Source organism: Maniola jurtina, chromosome 5 (assembly GCF_905333055.1).
Source record: "Maniola jurtina chromosome 5, ilManJurt1.1, whole genome shotgun sequence".
Lineage (NCBI taxonomy): Eukaryota > Metazoa > Arthropoda > Insecta > Lepidoptera > Nymphalidae > Maniola > Maniola jurtina.
In genome coordinates this window covers 11,446,560-11,461,246 of record NC_060033.1, presented here as the reverse complement: position 1 = coordinate 11,461,246, position 14,687 = coordinate 11,446,560, and the positions used below count along the sequence as shown (strand labels likewise).

Below are 14,687 nucleotides of genomic sequence, written 5' to 3'. Positions count from 1 at the left end.
TCCCTGTGGAGATCGTGGTTACTTAAGTAACAGGGTGCATTGGTTATTTCCCTGTGTACCTACTTTGTTCTGGAAGCTCTGTATTACTTGAATATTGCTCGGTTAAGTACAGGTACACCCCCATAGTCTATACTTTATACCATACGTCCATGCAGGCGTCAGAACTTGCTTGTTTTATCATATAATTAAAATCCATGATAAATATTTTTGAAACAGGAAAACTCGTAAATAGGTGCCGTTTTCTGAAAAAAATATCATTCGCCGCCCCACTCTTGAAGCGAATGTTTATTGTATGGTAGCGTATGCGCAGGCCAGTCGCCGATTCGTCGTTGCCTGCGTTGTCCGCGCCGCGCGGCAAGAGTTTTCCAGCTACGGAAAAATTGTGTCGCGAGTGCCTCGGACACAAGGCAAAATTGAGACTGTGTCCTTCACCTTACCTGTGCTAGACTCTCCTGACTCTGTGTTAACGTGATGGATTGTGTGTATGGCGTATAAGTGTGTACATAGTGATTTTCTTTGCGGCAGCGCCCCCGGTCCACCCTTCTGTTTCTGACACTTCCTTACTACGTAAGTACTGTTCGCTATTGAGAAAATGAAAGGAATGGACTTACTTTACCTCGAATTATTATCAATACTTTTTAGGTCACAACATAAAGTGAAATTAGATCTAATTCCAAACCTATTTAGGTCTACTTTTAGGTATCAAATAATTTTAGGTACATATGTAATTATTAAAAAGGTTACAATAAGTATGTGTGAATTTATTTTGAAGGTTTTTGAGTACACTCGGAAAATGTCAAGTTAATATAAGTTTCCTCCCAAAACAATGCAGGTTGCGTAATCGTGTTGTGCAAACGTATTATGCGAATTTTGAAACTGAAAGTATTGCGAGAGACTATATTCTAAACGTTCGATAGCGACAAAGGCGCTAATAAATTCAACCTATTAGAATTTCCGACTAGTATCTTTTAATGGCTTTGCGTGATTGGAAGTTGTTTTAAAGTGCGTTATATTTTATAATAGGAGATTGTAAACTAAAATTGAGGTTAACTTGTTAAATAAAATGTTACCCAAAAATATATCCTTACATAAGTACGTCTAAAAAAGGATATTTAGTGTTATTCGTGATTCGGAGATTGTAAAGTTGAGGTTAACGTTATTTAAATGTTACTTTAAAATTCCTTAAGGTGGATCCACACATGCGCACGTGCAACGAACGGCTGTGAATGTGACACTGTCTATGTGCGTATGTGAATGTTGCGAACGCGTATATCACGTTTGTAGTCACTCGCAAAAACTCACGAACATAATATTATGCACGCTGTGACTTGAACGAAACGCACGCGAATCGCTCGAAAATCACTCGTCAACACGTCGTGTGCGTGCGCAGGTGTGGATCAACCTTTACCTTTTAGAGTTTTATTTTAAGATAAAAGTTACTTTATTTGTAATTTCGAGAATCTTTGTGACACGGTTTTAACGAATTATTTGTTGTCTGAAATACCTACCAAAGTAGGACTTTTTGAGATTACATTATTTGTTATCTCAAAAGTTCTACTTTTGTTGTAAACAACGATAATTTAAAATGTCTAAGTTCACGCGATTTAGATTTTTCAAAATCCCGTTGTAACTCTTCGACTTTCTGGGATAAAAAGTAAAATTTCATGGTATTTAATTTTTTGCGCAGAACCCTAATTATGTTGCAAAAATGAAAGTAGACTTAGTTACTCGTTATAACGTCCCCGTGCCCCGTCATAATCTGTCTTGTCGTTTTGGAGATTAACCTTAACAAACAGACTAAAATTTAAAAAAATGATTTTTTTGTGATAAGTGCCGAATATACTTTCATAATATGCTAAGTAAAAAGCTGTTATTTTGACATTTCAAAATACACCTCTATTTTATTTATTTGTATATTTAGATTTGGAGAATGTAGGCGAGTCAACTGAGTTAAGGTTAACGTTGCTCATGAAGTTTAACCTTAAAATTAAGTGCTTTTAAAAATTGAGATCTTTTTGTAAAGATAAAGGAGATCATTCTAGCTCCATACATTTTTGGGCCTTTTCTGAAAGTGCCGGCCAACGAAAAAAAATGGTACGGATCGTTAGAACTAGCCATTTGGAGTAATAGTTAATATGGCAGAAAAGTTGTAGGATTGCTCTGAACCAAGTTATACAAGGTCAAAGATTCGTCATTTTCATACATTTTATTGATTTCTAAAAGTGCTGGGAAACATAAAATAATGTTAGATATTGCTAGAACTAATGATTTGAAGCAATTGTCATTATGACCCGAAGGCTGTGGGGCCATTATATGTCGTGTTATACAAGTTATACAAAATATTAATATACTTTGTATAATTAATTGTAACCGATTTTATGATTTTGTTACTGTTCTGATTGTTTTATACGAATTTGAATACACGTACAATTATTTTGACTCCCACGAAGTGCTGGATCAGCTGCAATGTGGACAAAATTCGTTTATACATACCTGGATTGTATGCGGCCTTGTAATACTAGGTGATCTCATCCAGCCATCTCCCAAACTTCTGCCACTGGGATATCTCCGGCGAGCTCTGTGATGAATACACCATTTGGTTATAAGTACTGTTCACCATAGTAACTACGGGCTTGCTTCAGTCGACAGCTGCCCAAAGCAACCTGCGTCGATTCTTCTGTGAATCTAGGAAAGTCATTGAACGGAGGATGTTGGCTTCCATAGCCTGGAAATGAGCTCTCCTTCTATTATAATTACATATTGTTTTTGATAACAAGTTCTGCTGAACTGTTTTGATCACTGGCCGTTCATGGATTACGTCAAGAAAATCACGTGCATGCACGTTGTTGTCTATCAGAACATGATAGCCGTTCAGCAATGCTGACAAAATCCTGAAATAATCGATCATGTTACTTAATGTCCGGTTACAAATCCTGAATAACCCTGAGTAAACCAAAATCTTTTCCAAAGCGGTCGTTAATCATTTACATTATCCAGCAGCAAATGGTAAAAAGTCTAGATTTATTGGCTTCGTCAGTAGTTAGCTGGGTTTTTACTGATGTTTTGTTACTGGCATTTGTGCCACATAACCGCACACCTCAAAAAAGAAAGATTACCTCAAGATTGTTTATGGTACTTCTAAAACCATGGACTAAGATAAGAATCCAGTAAAAATCTTCTATATCATTTAAGGTATCATTTAAAATCCAGGCATTGTAAGTTACTGCAGCGTGTAGATTATTGTTCCATCGCAACAAATATAAAGGCTTTTAGTGGTTTCGGAACTTGTGGTTAGGGTATGATTTTCACTGAAAAAAGTAATTAATGCTTTTCTGAAGATATATGTACACGCCTGTATCTGTCTGTGCATGCCCTTTATAGATAGCCTTTCTTTCTTGAGGCATGCGGTTATGTGACACAAATGCTAGAAACAAAATATTTTAATGAAACCCAGCTAATTACTGACCAAACCAATAAATCTAAGCTTGTTACCATTTGCCGCTGGATGGTGGAAGTGATGAACAATTGCTTGAAAAGAGATTTTCGTTTGCTCAGGATTGATCAAAGTGACCGGGCATTAAGTAACGTGATCGATTATTTCATGATCGCGGTAACATCGCTAAACAGCTATCATGTTCTGATAGACAATAACGTGATTTCCTTGACAAAATCCATGAACTGGTCAATGCGCAAAACAGTTTAGCAGAACTTGTTATCACACACAATAATTATAATAGAAGAAGAGCTCATTTCCAGGCTATGGAAGCCGACATCCTCCGTTCAATGACTTTCCTAGATTCACAGAAGAATCGAAGCTTTGGGCAGCTATCGACTGAAGCAAGCCCGTAGTTACTATGGTGAACAGTACTTATAACCAAATAGTGTATTCATCACAGAGCTCGCCGGAGATATCCCAGTGGCAGAAGTTTGGGAGATGGCTGGATGAGATCACCTAGTATTACAACGCCGCATACAATCCAGGTATGTATAAACGAATTTTGTCCACATTGCAGCTGATCCAGCACTTCGTGGGAGTCAAAATAATTGTATGTGTATTCAAATTCGTATAAAACAATCAGAACAGTAACAAAATCATAAAATCGGTTACAATTAATTATACAAAGTATATTAATATTTTGTATAACTTGTATAACACGACATATAATGGCCCCACAGCCTTCGGGTCATAATGACAATTGCTTCAAATCATTAGTTCTAGCAATATTTAACTTTATTCTATGTTTCCCAGCACTTTTAGAAATCAATAAAATGTATGAAAATGACGAATCTTCGACCTTGTATAACTTGGTTCAGAGCAATCCTACAACTTTTCTGCCATATTAACTATTACTCCAAATGGCTAGTTCTAACGATCCGTACCATTTTTTTTCGTTGGCCGGCACTTTCAGAAAAGGCCCAAAAATAATGATCTCCTGAATTAGGGTAGTGTAGTTATTGCATTATATTCTTTTATGATAACATAGAACTTGTTAGCACTTGACTGCAATCTCACCTGGCGGAAACTGGTAAGTGATCATGTCGTCTAAGATGGAAGCGGCTAACTTGGAAGGGCATGGCAGTGTATCCTGGAGACAGACATAGGCTACCTTTTATCCCGGAAAATCGAAGAGTTTCCCAGGGATTGTAATAGAGAGGTAGGTAGGTATATTGTCTAGTTCGGTATTTTATTATTCTTCCGTTTTATTCTCTTGCTATATTTTCAGTTTCTTGTCTGAAACCTGAACTAGTGAGTGATATTATATAGTGATAGTGCTCCCTATAAATATTAATAATATTTAATTTATTATTTAATTTTATTAAATTTAGTCATTTAAATTTTAAAATCTAATAATAAATTCGTATGCAAAGGGTACCGTAAATCATCAAAATGGTGGTATAATAATGCGTAAAAAATGTCTTCTCGCGTGCAGCGTTGGGACCTTTACAGTGGATAGGTACCTACTTGGTCCACAATTTAATTGCTTTACTTATTAGATAATATAAAAGCAACATCGATATATTTTTGTGTATCGAACATAATATGTAAGATATATTTTTCAAAGTAGTGTCAACTAGGTAAGTATAGCTACGGGCGAGTCGATTTTACAATCGATTCTCAACCGGTCAGTCGATAAAACCAGTACCGCCACCTTTGAACTATAAAGGTCCCAATAAACTACATATTATCTGGGATGCAATTTGATATTTTATTTCAAGCTATAATTAAGGAATTATCAGCATAATATTTGGATACTTACAAGTACCTACTTAATTAAATTTAAATTTTTTTAAATAATTAGAAAAAAAATTATGTACCTGTGCCATTATGATTATAAAAGACACTGGTCTCACTAATTAAACGGTTGAACTAATCAGTTGAAGTAATGAGAACGAGCGAGAGGAAAAACGTTATAAACGATGTGATTTTTTAAATTCACGTAAGATAATGTTCCGGAAAATAAAAGACTTCTCACGAGATTTTACAAACCTAATTCCATGCGAATGAAGTTGCGGACATCATCTAGTATTAAATTAAATAATTCATATCATATTGGCTGTTCTCAATTTATAAAATAGCTAAAAAATACCTGTCTGATAAATTAATTAGACGACAGGTTAAAAATATAATTTATACCCCATTAAGAATGATGTAACTCGACAGCCAAACAATCTAGAATCCGCATGACGCCCGTCTTTGTGGATAAATATTTACACGAGCTTGAGAATAACCTTCGAGTGAAAACCTTTCGCATTTGGCCTAAGGGTTACCTTACACTACTCTACATCTGTGTCTACTAATATTATAAAGAGGTAAAGTTTGTAAGTTTGGATGTTGGGGGAACTCGGAACACGGAATCTGATTCTGCTAATTCTTTCATTGATAAAAAGCTACATAATTGTCTAAAAGTATATGTATAGGCTGTAAATTATACCACGCGGATGAAGTCGTGAGGAAAAACTAGCAGTCTTTAATGGTTGTTATTTTTTTTATCTACCAACGTCTTAGTAGTTAGGTAAAACTTTATATAGGAAGAGAGCCAGCAGGGGCCAGATATTTGTTATTTTATAAAAGTTGAAAGTTTCTCTGCGTATTGTCCTAAACACAGGGAGGAAGGATCAGTGATTATGAAGTTAGGATCAGGGTGGCTTTAGGGGAAAACCATTTCAGGGCAAACTATTATGGTATTTTGCTTATCATAGTAATAAATACTTAATAATAGTATAATTTTTGTAGTGAACATCGATTCGCTATAAATACACTTTTATCTTTAGGAAATGAGGTTGTTTAAAAAACTACTAGTAAATTGGTTTATTCAAATTCGTAAACAGCCAATTCCTTCAAATGCTACAATTTGTATAATTAAGCAACATAATTAGCAAATTAATTGTTTTGAAATTTAAATGCCTACTAAATTGATGCTAATAAATATAATCGTGTAATAATAATAGTAACCTGAGCTTTACGAGTAGCTACCAAACGTAATAGTTAGTTTTCCTACTAAAGTTATTAGTATAGTATTGCTATTTTAAGACTTTAAAATCATGGGTCACTCTTGTCTCGAGTCTAGTAGCTTGGTTCATATTAAATCACTTATAATAAGAATTAGTACTTTAACTAAGTATTTAATAATCTCTATTGTAAAAATATTTGTGAAGAAATAAAAGGCTTTTTATTTTTATTTTTATTTATTTAATAAGAATTAGTTTGGCTATCCGAAGGGGCAATGCTATCAGAATCTTGTGGTTTCGATGAGGTTTTAGATTTAATTTAAATTATTTTAGTTGTAATTTAATATTTTATTAGTTTTAATTTTAGATTATTGTGATTTAGATTTAAGTTTATTTTATATAACTATTAATCATTATATTACCTATTTAATCCAATAAACTACATTATCTAAATTATCAACGTTTTTAGCTTATTATACCTAAGGATTAAAAGAAACAGTGAACCCTTTCAAGAAATGCTTATACATTCAGTAAAAATAGACTTACATTACACATTAGCATTTTAAAAAATAAAATTTATCGTTTTAAAATACTACAAGAACGTGGACCACATTTTCACCCTCTCAAACTTGAACTGCATTCAGTTACAATATGAATGGCGTCTGGCAAATCTTAAGATGCCCACGCATTTGAACTGAACTGCAGCGGAACTGCGCGTCGCGTCAGCGCCTCGCACGATATTCTCTCCAGCCGCGACGCGCGTACGTCACTGCCGCGCGGCGCGGCTGGAGAGAATATGCAGCTGCAGTTCAGTTCGAGTGCGTGGGCACCTTTATATACTTAGTACCTACCTGCATAATAATACATGACAATCACATATAAACTTTTACTTGAAATATCACATTGTAAAATAATAACGCAACATGATCATGGAAAGTAATAAATTCTAAGTGTTAAGTAGTAGACGTTTCGTAAATTAATATTAGACGAAGATAGGCATAAGATTAGTATATACTAAAGGCGATTGCCTACTTGAAAATATCAAATTTAATGTCACTTTATTAATATTAGCTTCTCACAGTTTTTACAAGGCTTATTTCCTTAGAAACGATGTAGGTATTGCTGCTCTTACTGCGTTAATGCGTTCTTTATGACTGCAAAGTTAGTAACTTTACTGTTTGTAGGTTCGTAATTGTCAAGTTTCATAAATTACCTACTAAGACACTTGCCCCATAGTCGATTATATTTATTGGATATAATTACTTTGAAAAGGAGAACGTTTGCTAAAGAGATAGTAAAGTTTTTATGGTCGTTCTAACATATATATATTTTGTAAATGAATAAACAAAAAGTAATATACATACTTAATATAAACTCAGTTTTATAGTTAATGCAACTTTACATAAAGGCGTATTCAAATAGTTTATTTTACTAACGTTAAATTAGAATAAAGTCCATCGTAACGCCTTGAGAAAATGACTTTTATAAATAAATTATTATTCTTGAATCAAGCTGTCCTATGCTGCTATGTTGTCCATAATATCTCTCTTTAGGTAAACTTGTTCACTATTAGCCTAATTTCAATTTTCTTAAACCTTTCTTAGTGCACTTGGTAACATTATTTTGTCACACATAGGTCTAAACTCTAAATAATTTATTTTCGCCATATTTTTATTGTCTTGTATTTATGCTCAAAGAAAATAAATTCAGAAAATAAAAAAATCGTTATAAAACAATGATAATAATTTATGTTTTGACATATTATTATAATTACGAACATAGGTACATAATTTCGGTTTTATAATAATTTATATAACTTGACACAAAGACACACTAAAACTGTCTACGACACATTGACCTTTAGAGACATATTATTGTGTTAAACAAAATATTATATGTAGTTATGTAGGTATATTCGTTTAAATCTAATGAAGTTTTCGTGCTTGCGTACGAGACAGGTTTTATGACATAAGCAGACATATTAACATGTTCTAAATCATAATATGACGTTCGCTTTTAGACAGGCCACACAATCGGTTTTGAATAACCTTTAACATATGCTTGAATTTGCCTATAACAACTTTTGCTGGAAGTTTTTTAAACCAAAAGCAGTTATGGGAAACATAGATTATTTTCCGCGGCTAAGTATATTTATTTATGGCTATAACAGATTTCTGTTTTCGGAAAAATGTTAAATATGCATGTGGAAGGAAAAAAGAGGAGAGGATGACCCATTGGCCAAAGAAAATGTGGATGGATTCCCGACAGCAAAAAAAAAATGTTTAGGCCATGTTAACAATCAGTAAACAATTCTTCAGCATAGGTATTTTATATCCTCGGCAACCTGGGCGGTCTACTTGGCTTCTGGAGCGAGCTTGGATGGCTGGAGTGAAGACTTCGGCGGGGAGGGGCAACGCACGCACAACAGACGGAAACGTTTAAGTGCGGAAACCAGCCCAGAGAGAAGAAGAAGAAGGTATTTTATATTAGACGGATTAGGGTAAGGTTTAAGCAGTTATAAGTGAGTAAAGTATTGATGTTTAGATATGAACAAATAGCGGCTTTTTAAGTTGGTTTCATAATAATCGATACAGAACATTCGTATCAAAACAATAAGCAATTGATCTTTTCCTATACGCCCGCTATCGTTATTAAGATTTAGTTTTATCGATTGTTATCAGTATTCGTGATCAATCAGTAATCACGTAGTGTTCGAAGGTGATTCGTAATCATATACTTAATTGATCAGATCAAAAAGCCGATTGTTTTGATCTCATAATTCTAATTTCAATCTTATAAAGGTGCATTTAATAGTTGCTTGACTTAAAAATTAAATATGTAGGACTTTATATTATTATGTGTTTCATACCTTTATGTAAAGTGTCTTGAGGTTGAGCCTCACTGAGTCTATGTCTGCTCTTAGAAAAAAAAAGGTTAGGCCATAGTCTAACAGCCAAGTGGGGATTGGCCGACTCCACAACCATTGAGAACATTGTGATAAACTCTCAGGCATGCAGATTTCCTCATAACGTTTTCCTTTACAGTGAATGAAGTGACATTTTTTTTAAAGAATATTAGCCATGCTAATCATGACTGATACTCCCCTTTCCCCTCCAATTAAGCGTAACGCTTGTGCCAGAAGTGAGTACGACAATAGTGCAACGGGTGGGGTTTGAACTGCCGACCTTTCGGAATTCAGTCCGCTCCTCAACCGTTGAGCTATCGAGGCTTTAAATCGGGGCTCAAATATCGAGCCTTTAATTGCTTAAAACCATTATAAAACGCCTTAAAACGCACATAGCTCCATAAACTTAAAGATGCGTATCTGGGATATTCCCGAAGCCGAATCTTAACCACTAGTCTACTTACCTTATGTTACGATGTCATAATTTATTTCTGGGTTCAAAGGTCAAGTGGCTACTAATGTAGGTACCTATCTAATGTGAGTATGTGTGTGTTTGTAACAAAGCAAAGATTGTCAAGAAGAATATATTACTAATAACCAATTTATATATCGCATGCAATAAATTGATATCTATAAATGTACATGGTGTTTGTTAGTATAGTGTGAGGCTGTTAATTAGAATTCAATATTGATTCTCAAACTGGTTTCTGTTACACAAGCGCGGTTGTGTTTGACATGAAAATACAAATCGAAGTTCTAGGCATGTGCTTACACTATTTGATGCTATTTGATGACAAACATGATATCAGTCAACGGAAAACACTAATTTTGTTCCTAATTATAGAAAGAAAAAAGGGAATGCCGTAGACGACTATATAGCTACTTATCCAGATTTTTCATTTCTAATACTTAATTAAGTAGATAAACAAACGAACATGAAAAACACGTAAGTAAGTATACCTACCCGAAAACGAGAGTCAATATTAAAGTAAACAAAAACTGGCCAAGTGCGAGTCAGACTAGCGTACCGAGGGTTCCGTACTCATTTTTTTCCGTCATTTTGCGCGATAAATCATAAACTATTACGCATAAAATAATGAATGTACAGGGAAAGCCCTTTCAATGATACCTCACTCTTATACAGGACGATAAGGACCAACTGATTAAAGAATTTCGTCTTCAGGCCTAGACTTTTTTAGACAGGCCTAACCCAGACCTGACTTAACTTTCCAGTCGGTCGCAATTTTAAGGGCTGATATTATAAGAGGATTATATGAAAGTATGTATAAGTACTACGAGTCCGTCCGCCTGGACGATGACAACAGGTGAGTAGGTAACTATGTGCTAATATGTGTTACAAAATCGAAATTTTGCCTAAAATTAGAATGTATTAGAAGGTGCAGTAATAAAAATGCACGCAACGCGTCCGAGAGGTGAAGGTTGCGTGAAAATGTACCTAATGAGTAGGTATAATGTGCAATAAGTAGGGTTTCCAGCTCTTTGCATTTGTTCGGATCGTCTATATTTTTTGAAGTTTACAAAACATGACAACTATTGAATTGACTCTATCTGGGACCTGCCACTGAAATGAACATAATATACAAGCGCGCTGGAAAAGGCGTGCGATGCAAAATGACAGTTATTTCTTGTGCCGATTCGGCAAATGGGAATTACCTAAAAGTGAGACTGTCAAATGGTCTTCGTGTTCACATTGTGTTGTAGATGTCTAATCACTTACATTTATCAAGTTCCGAGTAGAACTAACATGACAGTCACTGCTGCTACCAGCGCCAAAAAGGCGAAAATTAAGTTTGCTTCAAAAATAGGTCAGCAATCGCCGTAGGTTAGGTACCTACTTGAATTAGTAGAGGTCAGTATGACCTGCTAACTGACTAACAAACTATAACAATGTATCTTAACATCTCTATAGTAGAGAAACGAGATGCAGGCAAGCTCATCCTCATTTCCGGTAAATGCAAACATAAAATGACAGATAACAATGGAGGATTAGGGTTTACGAAACCTATCATAAATAACGCACTATGATTGCAAATTCAATTGCCAATTGCAAATATCGAAGAATCTTTGAGCCGCGCATGCATATTACATAAAATGTCCATAGAGCAATGTACGCGCAGAGTTTACATAATATAACCTTTAAGTTCCCGACCTGTACCGTTTTGCAATCGGTAGCATCTTACAAGCTGTAACAGTCTAATAGATGTTGCATTTTGCTTTCGCCTCACCGCACCGTCTCAGACGTGACCTCTCACTTCTATGTGTTTATTTACTCTGTGTCTTATATTCTAAAAGCGATTACGACACTTGACTTTCAGTTTCAGTATTAACTTTTATTGTTGTGATGCAATTGATTGGCGTTATAGCTGTAATACAAGACCGTAGGTACTAAGAGTATGACGCAAAAACTATGGCGAAATAAAGAAAAGTTTTAGATGTTTACAAGAATAACAAAAAGTGTGTGTGTAGGGGTCCGTATGATATGTATTATTTTCTATTAGATGATACCTGCAACATTATCCGCGTAAGTTTCCGTTTTATTGAAATTCTCTTAAGATTCACTATTCATTACTGTTTTCCGAAAATTATTTATTCATATTTTTTATTTACGCACGTATATAACTTAAGTATACACATATGTATGTATTTTTAGTAAATCACAATCATATGTTTTAAGGAACGGAAATATTCGTTTATTAAGGAATCTATTCTTTGAAGTTTACTTTTATTGAAACATTGAAATCCAATCAATACTTTATTCGATGACCGTTAGGTGCTAATATATTAAAAACACAGAGCCCAAAATTTGTGCAAACATTATTGCTGGGATCATCGACCTAAGAAGTGAATATAGGACCGTATCAAGTACACAGAACTCAGTTCCTAGTCAATATGCAGAGACAAGATCAATATACTTTCTGATGTCAATTCTATGACTAACTTGGACTAACTTTGGTATATGTAATTTTTCCACTAATGCGTACGAGCGCTTATGGTATTGTATATTGTATATATTTATTGAATGTGTTCAGTAAAATTAAGACTAGGTTAGTGATGTCATTTAATCGTAAAGGAAAATCTCATCGTGGTCCAAGCCTTTTGAACACAGTATATAATACATCAGCAAGGGGGCGCTTCTAAAACCAATGAGCAAAACTTACTTAGGACTTCGTCTGTGTTGGTGTTAGCTGGCGGGCGTGCTTTGCCTTTTTGGAATGTTTTTTTTTTGTTAAAACTGACCGGAAAGCGCTCTGAAGGGGTGCCGTGCGTATGTCGGCGAGAGCCGGCACAGACGGGGTCCATACTTGTATATTTTAACTTTAACTTGTTACAAATAACTGCAAACTTGACATTGGCTAATCTTTGTAAAGTCAGAAGAGAGAGAAAAAAAACTTACTTACTTTTTATTCGTATTTAAACGTATTACGTTGATTATTGTTATTATTAGTGTTTCGTTTGTATTTCTAGGTCTAAAATTAAGCCAGATATCGATTTATCTCGCCATTATCCTATGCCCAAAACTATATTTATTAAAAGAGTCCATAGTATTTTTTTTATTTAGGTCATATTTTAACAGGGCTCTCTCCGTCACTCGTTTCATACAATCGTAGTTCCAATTTCATTTGAATATTAAGCAACCAAAGTCCATGAAATTTTGCAGACATATTCTAGAAACTAATATCTGTGTCTGTGGTGTTTTAGATTTTTCTAAAAATATGTAGTTTTAAAATTACAGGGGCTCAAAGATTGGTATGAAAATTTTTAAGACCGCGTAACTTTGAAACCGAATATTTTAACAGAAATCTGGAAAACCACAGACACAGATATTAGTTTCTAGAATATGTCTGCAAAATTTCATGGACTTTGGGTTCTTAATATTCAAATGAAATTGGAACTACGATTGTATGAAACGAGTGACGGAGAGAGCCCTCTTAAGGCAACTTCGTTCGTCAATAAACACCTATAAAAACTTCAAAATTACAAAACTAACGACGGCAAGGTCTAATTTACTAAATAATAATTTCAAATGCAGCTTGTTGATATGCTATACCTATTGATTGTTTTAGTTAAATAATAACGCGATAATAGCTATAACGTGATGATAGCTACGAGTATATTGATTGTTTTAATAAAATATTTACATAATATCAAACGTTGAATTGTGTTGTTAAAAACACTTAAAACGTCCAAAATCTCATGTTGCCATGCCCATAATATGTAGATTGTACAATTATTGTACAAATTAAAAATTTATAACACCCCCGACAAGTGAAGGTTACATAGGTGGATTAAGTATAGCTAAGAACACTCTCGATCAAGCCACCTTTCAAAGAAAAAACTAAATTAAAATCGGTTCTTTAGTTTAGGAGCTACGATGCCACAGACAGATACACAGATACACAGACACACAGATACACACATCAAACTTATCACACCCCTCTTTTTGGGTCGGGGGTTAAATAGAATGCTCTTAATAAAGTAGGTACAACTGCTGACCAGGTGCTATCAATGAGAATAATTTACAGAACACTTATAGAACACGTTCGATTATAGTCTCTCGATTAACTGTAGATTATAAGAGAATAAAAGCACAGAAAGCTTTTATCAAAACCACTGTTCTAGCACACTCGAAAGTGCATTGACTTTTCTAGTGTCCCGAGGAGTTTTGGTTCATCTTTATCTAACGGAACCTCATGTACCGTACATGTTTATTAGATTTGTATTAATCTTCGCACCTAATATTTACTGTCTTTTTTAATGGAATTCATTTGCCTCTTTGGCACGGCGGTGTTAAGAGCAAACGATAGTGGACTTTTCTCCATACAAACGTATTCTGCTTTTTCCTTCGTGGATAATGTCTCTAGAGCAATGATTTTTTTCATAAAAATAAATATATCAATCCGAAAACCCGAAAAAATCGCCAGTTTTTACCGCCATGTTCAGACGACTATTATACAAATTTATGCAAGGTGTCAGGTCCAAGCCAGGGTGAGTTTGAGGGTTCCCAAAATCCTTCTTGAATTTCCTTTGCTGTAAGAAGATCAAAAAAATTATGATCTAACATTTAACAATAATCTAAATACATATATACAAGGACAAGTTACTGATAGATTGACTGACTGGCTGACTGACTGCTTGAATGATTGATCTATCAATGTATAGCTCAAACTACAGGACGGATCGGGCTATGCTATAGCTATTATGACATAGATGTTCACTAAGAGAGGATTTTTGAAAAACCAACCCCTAGGCAGTAAATACGGGTTTGAAATTACTACGGAAATAGCGTGATCCACGCGGACGAAGTCGCGGG

General features: G+C 34.7%; 1 protein-coding gene across 2 annotated transcripts in view; it reads left to right on the top strand.

Moving 5' to 3' along the window:
* The first annotated feature begins 280 nt into the window (after positions 1-280).
* LOC123865152 (A disintegrin and metalloproteinase with thrombospondin motifs 1) overlaps positions 281-14,687 on the top strand; it is a 146,213-nt gene continuing 131,806 nt past the window's right edge. The window contains exon 1 of one of the 2 annotated variants that reach the window (XM_045906011.1): positions 281-567. The gene's annotated coding sequence lies outside the window, so the exon portion shown is untranslated. The remainder of the gene's footprint in view (positions 568-14,687) is intronic. The other variant, XM_045906010.1, reaches the window with a different exon arrangement.